General features: G+C 39.6%; 1 long non-coding RNA gene across 1 annotated transcript; it reads right to left on the bottom strand.

The window, feature by feature from the left end:
- Positions 1-12123: 12123 nt before the first annotated feature.
- Positions 12124-12880, bottom strand: LOC143713516 (uncharacterized). The gene is made up of 4 exons (XR_013195105.1): positions 12829-12880; positions 12622-12734; positions 12429-12543; positions 12124-12330 (listed from the first exon to the last, which is right to left on the bottom strand). It is a non-coding gene; the product is annotated as an uncharacterized LOC143713516 (long non-coding RNA).
- Between the last annotated feature and the right edge of the window lie 1479 nt (positions 12881-14359).

The raw sequence follows: 14359 nt of genomic DNA, 5'->3' as shown, positions 1-14359 counted from the left end.
TTACATTATTCATTTATATCTGTAAGTTAATAAATATAAATCTGTTCATTGTTAGTTCAGCTCAGGCTGTATTAATACAACTTTTTAATAATGCATTAGTAAATGTTAAAAATGTATATTAATTTATATTAATAAATAATTTGAAGTATGAAGTATGATGAAGTATTTTTTTAATGTTAGTTTAAGTTAACTACTGATAACAAATTAAACCTTATTATAAAGTCTTACCAGTGAGTTACTGTAATTAGCATTGGCAAAAAAAAATGAATTATCAATATGAAATGTGCCATAATATATATTATGCCTGTGAGGGGACAACAAAAAAAACCCTGTAACTTAAGCATCTGTTCAAAATATGAATATCTAACAATCACTAGACTTGCATAGAAATGGAATCTATTTAACTTAAATGGAAGTTATGCGGAATTTGAAAACATTTTACTTTTTGAATAAATGTTGTATAAATAAGATCTAAAATAAAGCAACTCATAAAAATCAACCAGTTTAAATTGTTTGATCCATCTACTGTATTTATGATCACGAATAGTCAGAAAAGTAAAATAATCTCTTCTGTAAATGTATTTGCTAGTAAATGTCAAAACAATTGCTTTGGGACATTCAGACATTTATGTTCAAAGAGGAATCTGTACAACTTGGACTAACAATTAGTCACGAGAAAGAACATGTAAGCTTTGTGAATTAACTTTGTGAAGCAAAATAACTGCAGTCAATGTACTTGCACTCTTTACAAAACAGATAAATTGTAAGTAGTTGTAGGTAGATTATGGAACATGTGGCTGTTTTGTTACTTTATATTAGATTATTCTTTGTACATATCAATCCTCATATTTAATTTGATATTTTACCCCTATTTTGCAGTTACTTTATTCTTGCTTTGTATTACTTACCAAAAACGTGGCACCAGACCAAGGAAAAAGGCAGTAACTACAGATTTTCCCAAAACTATTTTGCCACAACTTGGGCTCTGGGTGTGTTAGATACACTGTATTTGAAACAATTGGAACCATTTGTTTTCCTGAACATGGATATACCAAACCCAAACTAATTTGACCATTTTAGGTCAATATTTTCCACCCGGAAGCTGTTCTGGTGCTGAAACGGCTGCTTAAAGTCTCACATTGCTAAGCTGTATCAAGGCCCAAATGGGGACAATTTATTTTGAATAGGACCCCATTATTACGTGTGAGTATTAGATTAATGTGTGTCTGGGGATGTTTCTGTATCTGTAATGTAGTATCTGCTATACCTACAAATCACATTAATGTCAAAGCACTGCAAAACAACTTTTCTTTGGAGCAATAATAGGCCAGTTAAACTCCAATTCAACAGAGCAAAACAAAATAATTTTGCCTAAGTGTTTCAAAGGCTTTTCAAACTCTTATGATGATAACTAGGATAAACAAGTTGATGATTTTATATGGTGCAGTATCTGTTTCAGTAGGTTTATAAACACAAAGTACTGAATGAAATGAATACATGGGACAGATATTTCAAATTAGTAAACATACATTTAATAATAGATTGTAGATTATATATATATATATATATATATATATATATAATGATAATATTAATAAAAAATAATTGATGAACACCACATTTTATATGGTTATTACTCCTCATCCTCCACAACGTTGCTCACAGGCAGGGAATACCAAAACACCCTCCTGTTTGGTGGCATGAGAGGACAAATAATACAGATGATGTCTGTATATCATAATATTTCATTATAGAGGGAATAACTTAAATTAGGTCCATGACAAAATATCATGCATGAATTAGGCTAACACAATAAATTAATAGTTTTGCACCCTTAATGAAAATGAAGAAAGAAAACCCAACACACAAAAACGGAGCCTGGCTTCATAAGTTACATTAGGCCTACAATAATAGGATAAAACTTAGAAACTTGCAGTCATGCAGAGGGACAACATTTTCATAGGTTAATATAATTAAGGGGAATCCAAATTAAATATATAATTTAAATAAACCGTGCAATAAATAAATGCTTAGGAACAGGAACCAACGTGTTTGAGCCTGAGCGCAAAGGGGGGCGTAAATACCTGCCGGCTCGCTCTGCAGAAGTTTGTTTTTGTTGAAAGCATGGATGCTTACAACAGTAAAGAGGAAGATGTCAGTTTTGCTTACAACTCGCAAACTTATCTAAACAGCGGACAGAGTCTTCAAACAGCGGCCGTGAAGAGAGTGTGTTTTAAGGTGAACAGACACCTGTCACGTTAAAGAATAACTGTTAAGTTACACCGAAAGCTGTGTTTATGGACAGTTATATTCTCCTGCTGGACAATAACGCCATAAATGATTAGCCTATGAAAAAAGAAGACGCCATTCATGTAGGCTAATAAGAGAAGAAGATCACGCCTTGACAGAGGTTAGTGCTCTCCGAGTGCTTTTCTAGTTATTGAAAATTTTTTCACCGTGGTTGGATTATAACTTTGTAACATGAACAACAAAATCATGACATGGCATCGCGATGATGTGAAGTTACAGAAGATAAAGTTACAGCTAGGATTAGGGAGGATCAGGGGGCAGGTAAGCATAGCTATTTAAAACATCGCCTGTCAATTAGCATAATGCTATCTGAATGGACCTCTGAGAGGAAGTCCCGCCCTGGCAGCTGACAGCGGTTTATATTGTGATAGCCTAGCCTCTAAATGTGTAATCTGTCACTGTTCTCCGGGTATTTTCTTTTCAACGCCAGTTCGACCATCTTTTTTCCCCGGCTTTGTGCCATCTCAAACAAAATTTGTGTGAAGTTAGAAGGGTGAAATCGCTAATGTTAAAACCGTCCTGTGAGGATGCTGCGAAATCAGCTGTGTGGTTTCACCATGGCAACAGTAACTACACTGCCCAGCAACACGGTTATTTTTTGTTAGGTAAAACATAACAAGAATACAGTAATGGATGTTACTGTACTCTTGCTTTTTTCCACTAGGGCTTTTTGCAGTTACTGTACAAACGACTACTATTTTTCTCCAAAACAACACACATTTGAGATAAGATGTTTTGTCACATAACAAAGGATGCCTTGAATGATATGAAAATGATAATAACTCATTTTTGACCAAAAATGCAGTTACTGCCTTTTTGCTTTGTAGGGCAGTATAGTAAAAGACGACTAGTGCTGGGTCATATGAAACTGGGTCATAGGCTTAACCACAGACCCCAGCCACTACTCCTCCACAAACGCATGATTATTCAAGTTGTGCTCAGCTTTGATGAGCAGATTTAACATATAGACTACACAGATTGTCATCACAGCAGTCCTTATGATTCAGTCCAATATCTCCAGTGCGACCCTTCTAATTAAATTATGTGCAGCATTCTCATATCTGACCAGTTCGAGTGATTAGGCCTTCACTAGCCAGTCAAAACATCATGTGATAGACATCACTCCTTCCCAGTACATTCATAATAACACACTGACACCTTCTGAGGGACTATACCCACTACCATAATGAAACCCGAACTTAGTGTTTTTGCTCTTTGCAAGTTTGGAAACTTTGCTCACAAGAGTTAAGGACACAACAGTTAAAACTGAACACAGAAGTAGTACTCAAACACAACGGCTATGACATTTACATTGGAAATTACAAATAGTTTTTATGAGAGTTTCAGAAACTCCTGAGCTGATGTAGCCTTCATGAATACATACACCTTTATAATTTTTTAAGACACAATCTGTTGAGGTTCATCTAATACAACCCACCATTAGTTATTTGTGAAAGTGTGAATGTGAGGAAAACAGAGACAGTTGTATCTTTAAAGGTTAATTAGGGTGTGGCAAGACTTTTAAATTCCACTCCTTACATCAAAAGAGGGGGAGCTTGATGTCAAGCTCCACCCATTGGCTCTGCTGTGAGCAGCCTCTCATTCAGGGACCAAATCTCTTCAAACGACGTAGAGCAAGAAGATCCATGATTTGTCTGAACGATGAATATTTACTGTTCTCATAGGGATATATCTATCAATATCCGTATAGTATTGTTAAAGACACTGTTTTTTTTTCATTGGTACAGGTTGCATTATTCACTTCCTGTCATGGTTGACAGAGTTTACTATCTAAGCAGATATTGACTCTGAGATGGTTGACTTCTCCAAGAAAAACAAGTCCAATGTCTGGGTACATAGTACGAAGCAAGTCAAATGAGGCAATTATAAATGTTCAATGATTTCATACTGATGTGGTAACTGTGGCGGTGAATACACCACACACACAGCAACAGCACATACAGTATATGCAGTGGAAGTCTCAAAGATCTCACCTTCACCCACAGACATTCTAGATGGTCTGGAACAGGTTAAAGGATATGATGGAACATTGTCTCGGATATACAATACAACACCTCCACCACAACAAGTTGTTCGACCTCCACCACAAGAAGTTTTTCGGCATTTGGAAAACAAAGTGTGTCCACACGGCCCAGATGTGGGCCGGATCTGGGCCGACTCATTGGTTGTTATGTACAATAACCATTAGTCTCAGCTGCTCATCATTTAGGTTGTCACCACCCCGACAGCAACATAGTAAATCCCAACAAGGATGTGGGCTGACACTATATTGTTGTCGGGGCACTGTAAAGCTAATAGAACTAGATGTTTCAATCCCTTTAGTAGGAAACTTTTGACAGTATCAGTCGGTGTGAAGTGGTGAAAAGGAGGGTAAGGTATGTCATTGGGGTCATCAGGTGGGCACCCTGCTTGATCAACGTTTCGTTGATTGAAGCCCACAATGCCTCCATGCCATACCCTCCATATCCCTGATGGGTACAGCATGGCAGGGGCGTCCTTCTCCCTGAGTCAGGCCTAAGCCTGATTGCATACCATCTGTCTCTACCTAGCTGCCCAGTTGGGGTACTTACGCTTGATCCAGAGCCAGTTACTGCTTTTTACCGCAGCACTTGACATGAATTTGATGGCCTGTTGGAGAGAGCAACCCTTCACTGACCCTGAAAGCTTTAGTGTAAGTTCTGCCAGGAAGACTCAATTGTTACGTCACTTATTACCTTCTCATCTATCCAATTATGTTCTAGTACTTATAGTATAAAAGATCGGTACTGTTGTAAACCTTGTTCTTCTTAAGTGTAGGAGACTTAGAAGATAAAAACCAGGAGATGTTGGGATTTTATATTTTAAGCAGGATTGTTTATTTGCTGTAGTCTGCTTCGTCCAAAATCTTACCCAAGTATAGTCTAAATAAGGGAACTTTACATTGTAGTTTATATACATTTCAAGGGCAGGGCTTAACATTGTGATGAACAAAGCATGTAAATGAGCTGAGACATTAGAACCGAACGGGCAGGATTTCCCGCACAGAGACAGAGACTCAAAGACAAAAGGTGTAACTCAGAGCCTTGAGATGCTAATCCAATCAGCATGATTAGATCAACAAAGGCCCAGCTGAACTTTGAGAAGTGACAAGAGTTTAATGTCCAACACCTTGGTTCCCTCAAAAAGGGAAAAAACAGTGTGCAACTTTCTCAGTTAAAACACTATAGTATTGGAAGCTCAATTAAAACATTTAATAAATTTGTAATCCTACAGTACTTACACATATTTGAGTTCGCAGATGCTGACGCTTTCATTCATTCGCATAAACCGATGCCGACATTCACTCACCCGCGTCTCGATTGCAAACATAACGACATAAAGTCATATTGTTGATTTTGATCTCACCATCTCTGGAGGCTGCGCCAGAGCGAGAGCAATCATGTGTAGGAAACCAGCGCGTGGCGGTTATAAAAACAGCAACTTATGAGAGACGATCTCCTTACACTGGTTCAAGTTCTACCAGAAAGACTCAGGAGATAAATTGAATAACAAGCGTATATTTATTTACAGCTCAGCAAGCATACATTTATAAAGTTCTTTGGCGTAGGCCCCGTCCTTAGCGAGCAATGTGAGGGTAGCCGAATCTGCATGTCCTGCCTGAAGATGAAGGCAGGGGCGCAGCCGACCCCCCTGGAGGTAAAGGAAGGGACCATCCTGGTGGTGGTGGGGAGGATGAAGGGGAAGGTACCATTTTGGTGGTGGTTGGGGAGGATGGAGGTAATTGACAGCGTCAGCATCTGCGAACTCAGACAAACGTAAGTACCAGTTTTTTATACTATGAGTGTCAGCACCTGATTGGCTAGAAGTGAGATAATGCGTGATGCACTGATATAGTCTTCCTGACAGAACTTACGCTAAAGCTTTCACTTCTAGTACCACTTCCAAGTCGGGTTTCAAGTTTCAGTAGGTGCTTAGTTCCATCAGCCACTGTTAACATATCCCCTCTACTGTGATCAAACTTCAGTCAGGGACTCACTTGGTTGTTGTGGCCAGCGATCTCCCGGCCATGATTAAAATTTAATTTTGTCAGAGTAATGTCAGGTATATGCTGCCCAGCTGAGAAATAGACTCTACGCTCAAAAATGAACAACATATTCTGTTTAATATTCAATGTGTGATTGAGGTAGTATCTTGTGGGGACGCCGTCACCTTACTTCAGGTAAGTATTGTACAAAGAATTAATATGATTAAGATTTAGTGGTTATATAAAAGAAATTAAATAAAAAAAATTAATTAAGCGGTACATGCTTAATCCATGCCGATCCAGCTAGATGAAGGGTGCATGTTTGATCTTTGATTTTGGACATTTGGTACAGCAAAGGTCCGACAAATTACCAAGCCTGCTCAGGCTTCGTTCATATGCGCTTCACAACAATGATCCTATAGCATTTGCTAACGTCCTTTAGGTTTTGAAGTGGTGGCAAAACATATATGTTGTATGTGCTAACGAAGCTCAGTTGCATCACTAAGGCAGATCTTCTTGTCAGACGATCATGCTATTCCTGAGACGTTTATCAGGCAATCAGTAGTCTTTAATTTCATGATTAAGGTCGAACACATTCCTGGCCACTGCAATGCCATAGCTACGGGCTTTAGTCTTAAGGCTTCAGACGGCTTTGCTCTTCAGCCAACCCGGATACATCACCCTGCTAAATTAGATGATCTTCTCAATCCAGTTAGACTATACTTCACTAAGGCATAGCTCCCTCTACCTTAAAAGCGTATACTTCTGTTTGGTCTCTGTTTTTAATGCTTTGCTTTTCTTTCCAGATTCATCTAGTTCCCATCCTGATCATGGCCGGTGGTTCCTTCCTCGTCTATATTATGGAAATCGTAATTTAAATTTCTCCATTAGTAGATTGCTCGCAGGTTTTCAATTTTACGCAAGGATATCAATCCTTATTTTCCATGTCTTTTCAATGCTACTTCTGTTTGCTTTTTACTCAAAGGTTTAGCTAAATTCTCTAGCAATTCCCCAGATAAACGGTTGCCTTTTACTTTGCCTTTTTTCGCAAAGCTTAATCATCTCCATCCACAATGGTCTCTTTTCTATGTACACTAATATTCTGCTAGAAGCGTGTTTCTAACTGCTTTACGGATTTATGCATCCAGGGGAATTCACTTCAGTAACCAAACAATTCAATCTACTCGTCGTCTTTCCTTTTCTGATTTACACTTTTCACCTAATTTCTTTCCTCTCTTTCTTAAGCACTCTAAGAATGACTCTCAAGGATCTAGCTTCACATTAATGATTTTTAAATTAATAACAGTTTCTGTCCCTTCTCATCTATGATAGAGCTCCTCTCTCTACAGCCTGGTTCAGGACTCTAGTTTCTGTCCTCAAAAGCTGCAGTCTATCTCACTCCCAGTATACTGGACACCCCTTCAGGATCAGGGCAGCCACTACTGCGTTCTCAAGGGAAAGCAAGAACTGATAAGAATGTAAATGTGTATCTTGAAATGTAATGTAAGTCGCTTTGGTTAAAAGCGTCAGCCAAATGCATACATGTATAAATACACGTCATCACATAGTACCTTGAAGGTTCACTGTTTTCCACAATGATGAAAGTGGCCCTCTTTACTAATTAAACTATCAGCCTATAAGGAATTCCACGTTCCATGTTTCATCATGCATATTTTATGTTAACTCTTTTTTCTTTCTATGTTTTAGGATCTACAGGATATACGACAGGTGGGGAAACTTTTCTTTACCTATTTTTGGGGGTCGCTGAGCTCCTGCCTTCGTCTTCAGGCAGGAAATGCAGATTCCGTACCCTCGGAGTACGAGCTACGGACGGGACCTACGCCAAAGAACTTCATATCATAATATTTAATATAATTTAATCATGTTCTAATACTTGTAGTATAAAAGAATGGTACTTACACATGTCTGAGTTTGCAGATGCTGACGCTTTCATTCACCTCCATCCTGCCCATCACCACCAAGATGGTTCCTTCCCCTTCATTCTCCCCACCACCACCAGGATGGTCTCTTTCCATACCTCTCAGGGGGTCAGCTGCGACCCTGCCTTCGTCTTCAACCAGGAAATGCAGATTCCGTACCCTGGAATTACGAGCTACAGACAGGGCCTACGCCAAAGAACTTCATATCGTAACATATGCTTGCTGGGGTGTTAATAAATGTAAACTTGTTACGGTATTTAGCCTCCCGAGTCTTTCTGGTAGAACAATTTTTTTCAGCAAACTGGCGGTAGATGTGGCAACAAATCCCCTGCATCCCACCTCTACTTGGAAGATGCTGGTCTTCCAGCCGTTCTGGGATGCTTCAGCTGCCCATGGTACTGTTAAATCCACAATATATGCCAGCTTTGTTGTTGAAGAGACCACTATGTCTGGCCGGAGTGTTGTAGCCACTACAGGTCCTTCTCAAAAAATTAGCATATTGTGATAAAGTTCATTATTTTCCATAATGTAATGATAAAAATTAAACTTTCATATATTTTAGATTCATTGCACACCAAATGAAATATTTCAGGTCTTTTATTGTTTTAATACTGATGATTTTGGCATACAGCTCATGAAAACCCAAAATTCCTGTCTCAAAAAATTAGCATATTTCATCCGACAAATAAAAGAAGTGTTTTTAATACAAAAAAAAAAGTCAACCTTCAAATAATTATGTTCAGTTATGCACTCAATAGTCAATACTTGGTCGGGAATCCTTTTGCAGAAATGACTGCTTCAATGCGGCGTGGCATGGAGGCAATCAGCCTGTGGCACTGCTGAGGGGTTATGGAGGCCCAGGATGCTTCGATAGCGGCCTTAAGCTCATCCAGAGTGTTGGGTCTTGCGTCTCTCAACTTTCTCTTCACAATATCCCACAGATTCTCTATGGGGTTCAGGTCAGGAGAGTTGGCAGGTCAATTGAGCACAGTAATACCATGGTCAGTAAACCATTTACCAGTGGTTTTGGCACTGTGAGCAGGTGCCAGGTCGTGCTGAAAAATGAAATCTTCATCTCCATAAAGCTTTTCAGCAGATGGAAGCATGAAGTGCTCCAAAATCTCCTGATAGCTAGCTGCATTGACCCTGCCCTTGATAAAACACAGTGGATCAACACCAGCAGCTGACATGGCACCCCAGACCATCACTGACTGTGGGTACTTGACACTGGACTTCAGGCATTTTGGCATTTCCTTCTCCCCAGTCTTCCTCCAGACTCTGGCACCTTGATTTCCGAATGACATGCAAAACTGAGCAACAGTCCAGTGCTGCTTCTCTGTAGCCCAGGTCAGGCGCTTCTGCCGCTGTTTCTGATTCAAAAGTGGCTTGACCTGGGGAATGCGGCACCTGTAGCCCATTTCCTGCACACGCCTGTGCACGGTGGCTCTGGATGTTTCTACTCCAGACTCAGTCCACTGCTTCCGCAGGTCCCCCAAGGTCTGGAATCGGTCCTTCTCCACAATCTTCCTCAGGGTCCGGTCATCTCTTCTCGTTGTGCAGCGTTTTTTGCCACACTTTTTCCTTCCCACAGACTTCCCACTGAGGTGCCTTGATGCAGCACTCTGGGAACAGCCTATTTGTTCAGAAATTTATTTCTGTGTCTTACCCTCTTGCTTGAGGGTGTCAATGATGCCCTTCTGGACAGCAGTCAGGTCGGCAGTCTTACCCATGATTGCGGTTTTGAGTAATGAAACAGGCTGGGAGTTTTTAAAAGCCTCAGGAATCTTTTGCAGGTGTTTGGAGTTAATTAGTTGATTCAGATGATTAGGTTAATAGCTCGTTTAGAGACCCTTTTCATGATATGCTAATTTTTTGAGACAGGAATTTTGGGTTTTCATGAGCTGTATGCCAAAATCATCAGTATTAAAACAATAAGAGACCTGAAATATTTCAGTTGGTGTGCAATGAATCTAAAATAAATGAAAGTTTAATTTTTATCATTACATTATGGAAAATAATGAACTTTATCACAATATGCTAATTTTTTGAGAAGGACCTGTATTTCTGGGGGAAACACAAGCTTCTTATCAAGGTCCACTTCCAATTTCCAATCCCGCGCTGACTGCAGGATGCTGTTCGAATGACAGCATCCTCAGATTCAGTTAGGGTCATGACGAGCCTTGCTTTGGTGCATTTGAATTCTTCCACGAGACCTGGTAATTCCAACTTGCCATGTCCATAAAGTCAGGCAGAACTTAAACAAAGTGGAATTCCAAGCCACTGCTTTAGCTGTGTGCTTATCAGCCATTCCAACTTTTCAGCCATGGTGACGGAGATCTCATACACTGTTAACGGCCACAGGAGTCTTGGAAGTATGCCAAACTGAAAGCACCATAACTTGAGTTTTCCTGGCAACAAAGTCTTGATGCGCTCCATGTACATGCTGGTATAATTTTTTAGTTGTTCAAACTGCTCAGTGTCTTTAAATTTCACATCATACTATCTCCCCAAGCTCTTTACTGGCATTTCTGAGACAGTTGGGGCAGGTATTCCGCCGACATGAAAACTTTGGTTTGTGACTTCACCTTTCACGATGGAAATTCTTCTGCACTTATTGGGCTTTAACTTCATCCTCGCCTATGTTAAATTTTGATGAATTTTCTCCAGCAATCCCTTGGTGCAGGGGACAGTTGTTGTGAGTGTTGTTAGATCGTCCATATAGGTTCGAATTGGTGGTAACCTCTGATTACATTTTAGTCGCTCTCCTCCCATGACACATTTCGAGGCTCTAATAATGATCTCCGCCATGATGCCTACCTCCAGCAGTTCCCAACTTGTGGTGAAGCCTGATTTTGTAAGGAAAAACGTTAGATCCTGGAAGTAATGTTTCAGTAGATTTGTTATTGTTGTCTGCAGCTGAATGAGGAACTGAACCATAGACATTGGCCAGATCAAGGAACAAGACGTGAAGATCGTGTATTTAAGTTCCTCCTTTCTCACGCTTCAGTGGACAGTTGTTATTTGTTTTTTAGTCCACACAGTTACGCCTCCTGCCTTCTAGTTTGATAAAACCTTTATTGTAATCTTTTTGTCCGTCTTCACCTTCAACTTGTGATTATGATTTGTCTCCATTCCTAAATCCAAACGATTGGGGTCTAGTGAGGTTAAATCTACCGCTAACCACAGTCTTAATCTTGTGCAAAATGTTACCCCCTCTACATCCTCCTTTCCTATTTGGTCTCCATGCCATCCCTACTTTACTTAAGATCTTTCTCAGCCAAAGGCTTAGCGGACCAGATTGCCTGATCCTCTTCAGCAATTCCATGGAAAAAGGAATATTAATGTGACCCATAGGGGGCGCTCTTACCAAGAAATTTGACTATCAAAGTTAGCAAACCCAAACAGCGCTCCCGTTAATCTATCTAGGCAGGTTGTATCCAATGAAGGAGACAGAAAGGGGACTGATGTACTCAAAAATGTACATTTATTATACACTAGACAATAATATACAGATTTGCAATTAGAGCAGGTAAATGTTTCCCGGAGGTGGCAGTGAACAATCCTACAACATACACATCACAGTGAATAAAAGCCTCATAGTAAATGGGGGGTTACAGGATATAAAGTCTCATAATACATACACTACAGTGAATAAAATCAAATAAATAGATATTGTTCACATACAACCCACTGCAAGAAACACTTCAGACCAATTCGACCGTGCATATACTCACTAAAACAGCAATTCACACGTCACACTAATGAACATTGAAAAGATAAACACCGTACCCAAAGGAAATATTACACAATGCCCATAGGCCGAATATTGGGATAGATAATGAGGATTACCAAACAGACCAAAAAAAAACAAAAAAAACAAAAAACAATTAAATTAACGAGCTGCCACCAGCAGGACTCCACCCTAGGCCCACCTAGGTCCAGATCGTCACAAATTGGTTGCAGACGGGCTCCAAGACACACATACACAAGAAATAAGAGTAAACAGAACTATTGAACCCAGGAAAAACAGTGGCTAATTAGACCGACGACGCAGTCCTCCTGCAATCATAAACATACGATTTTTGATAACATCTTAGCAATTTAGAACAATATTAAATCTGATTAAAAAAAATAAAACAAAGGATTGGATAAACTCACGTTCTCTTCTCTGGACACCAACCTAAATGAATTAGAGCTATACACCCCATAACAATAAAGTTAAATGGTGTAGGCGACGCTTAGCTGTACACGCTCTCTCCAGTATTGCTTCTAATCATAGGCAAAAGAAAACGATCAGCACTAAAATTTACACATTACATCAAGAAGGAAAAGTATTAGTAAACTTACGTTACTGCAAACCCGTATAGAATCACTACTCGCTATTATGTGAGCAGATTTATATAGACTCGTAACTGCGGGCACCATTTACTGGTCACCATACACGCAGAAGCCAGGCCGAGCTACAAACAAACAAAGAGCCATATTAGGCATTTCAGCCGTTTCTCAATGAGTTTAGTATAAATGACAAATAAACAACTTTCCAAAAAGACTCACATTCTCCCATTTGCACAGCCAATACACCAAGAAGCTCTCTCTTCCATCCACACCGCATTAATGTTTTTCGATCCATGTCTCACGATACATTTAAAGGGACACATCACTTACGCCACCTGATCCAAATAATCACTGCCAGTGGGAAGGCCTTAAAGATACACTTCTCATCTCCACCATCCTACCCGCCACATTAATATTTTAAAATGGCCTTAATTTCTGCCATTATCATAATTCAAAAGCCGTACAGCAAACCCACCTAATCTGGTGCCTATTACACGACATACTAAGATTGCTGTGGGGACAAAAAGTAAGACTGTTAAGTTAGCACTTTTAAACATCCGCTCACTTAAAAATAAATCACTTCTAGTCAACGACTTAATAACCACATACAACCTGGATTTTATGTTGCTAAATGAAACTTGGCTAGAAGACAGCTGCAGTGCAACAGTCCTCAATGAAACAGCCCCTCCTAACTTTACTTTTATGAGTGTCTGCAGAGCTGTCAGAAGAGGCGGAGGTTTAGCTGCTCTTTATAAAGATGTCTATCAATGTAAGCAAATATCATTTGGGAATAACCGTCTTTCGAATATCTGGGTATTGTGTTAAAAGGTGCTCCACGCATTTTACTTATCATTGTTTACAGGCCTCCAAAATACTCTCCAGCTTTTGCTGAGAACTTAACAGAACTGTTATCAACAATTTCCTCAGAGTTTGACTGCTTTGCCATTGCTGGAGATTTTAACATTCACATAGATATTCACATCGTCCATGACATGCGGAGTCCCTCAAGGCTCAATTCTTGTGCCACTCCTATTCAACCTGTACATGCTCCCAATGAGCCAAATAATGAGAAAGAACCAAATCGCTTATCATAGCTATGCAGACGAAACACAGCTCTACTTATCCCTATCGCCTAACGATTACAAACCCCATTGACTCCCTTTGCCAATGCATTGATGAACTAAACAATTGGATGTGCCAAAACTTTCTTCAGTTAAACAAAGACAAAACTGAAGTCATTGCGTTTGGAAACAAAGATGAAGTTCTCAAGGTGAACGCATACCTTCAGTCTAGGGGTCAAACAACTAAAAATCAAGTCAGAAATCTGGGTGTGTCTCTAGAGTCAGACCTTAGTTTCAGTAATCATGTCAAAGCAATAACTAAATCAGCATACTATCACCTGAAAAATATTGCAAGAATTAGATGCTTTGTTTCCAGTCAAGATTTAGAAAAACTTGTGCATGCTTTTATCACCAGTAGGGTGGATTATTGTAATGGACTTCTCACTGGCCTTCCCAAAAAGACCATAAGACGGCTCATTCTTATGCAGCTCATACAGAACGCTGCTGCTAGGATTCTGAGCAGAACCAGAAAATATGAACACATCACACCAGTCCTCAGGTCTTTACACTGGCTGCCAGTTACATTTAGGATTGATTTTAAAGTATTATTACTGGTATATAAATCATTCAATGGCCTAGGACCTCAATACATTGCAGATATGCTCACTGAATATAAACCCAACAGATCA

The sequence above is a fragment of the Siphateles boraxobius genome, unplaced genomic scaffold (genome assembly GCF_051911475.1).
Source record: "Siphateles boraxobius isolate OS27281-9 unplaced genomic scaffold, OSU_SipBor_1 12, whole genome shotgun sequence".
Taxonomy (NCBI): Eukaryota; Metazoa; Chordata; class Actinopteri; order Cypriniformes; family Leuciscidae; genus Siphateles; species Siphateles boraxobius.
This window is presented reverse-complemented; position numbering and strand designations above follow the sequence as displayed.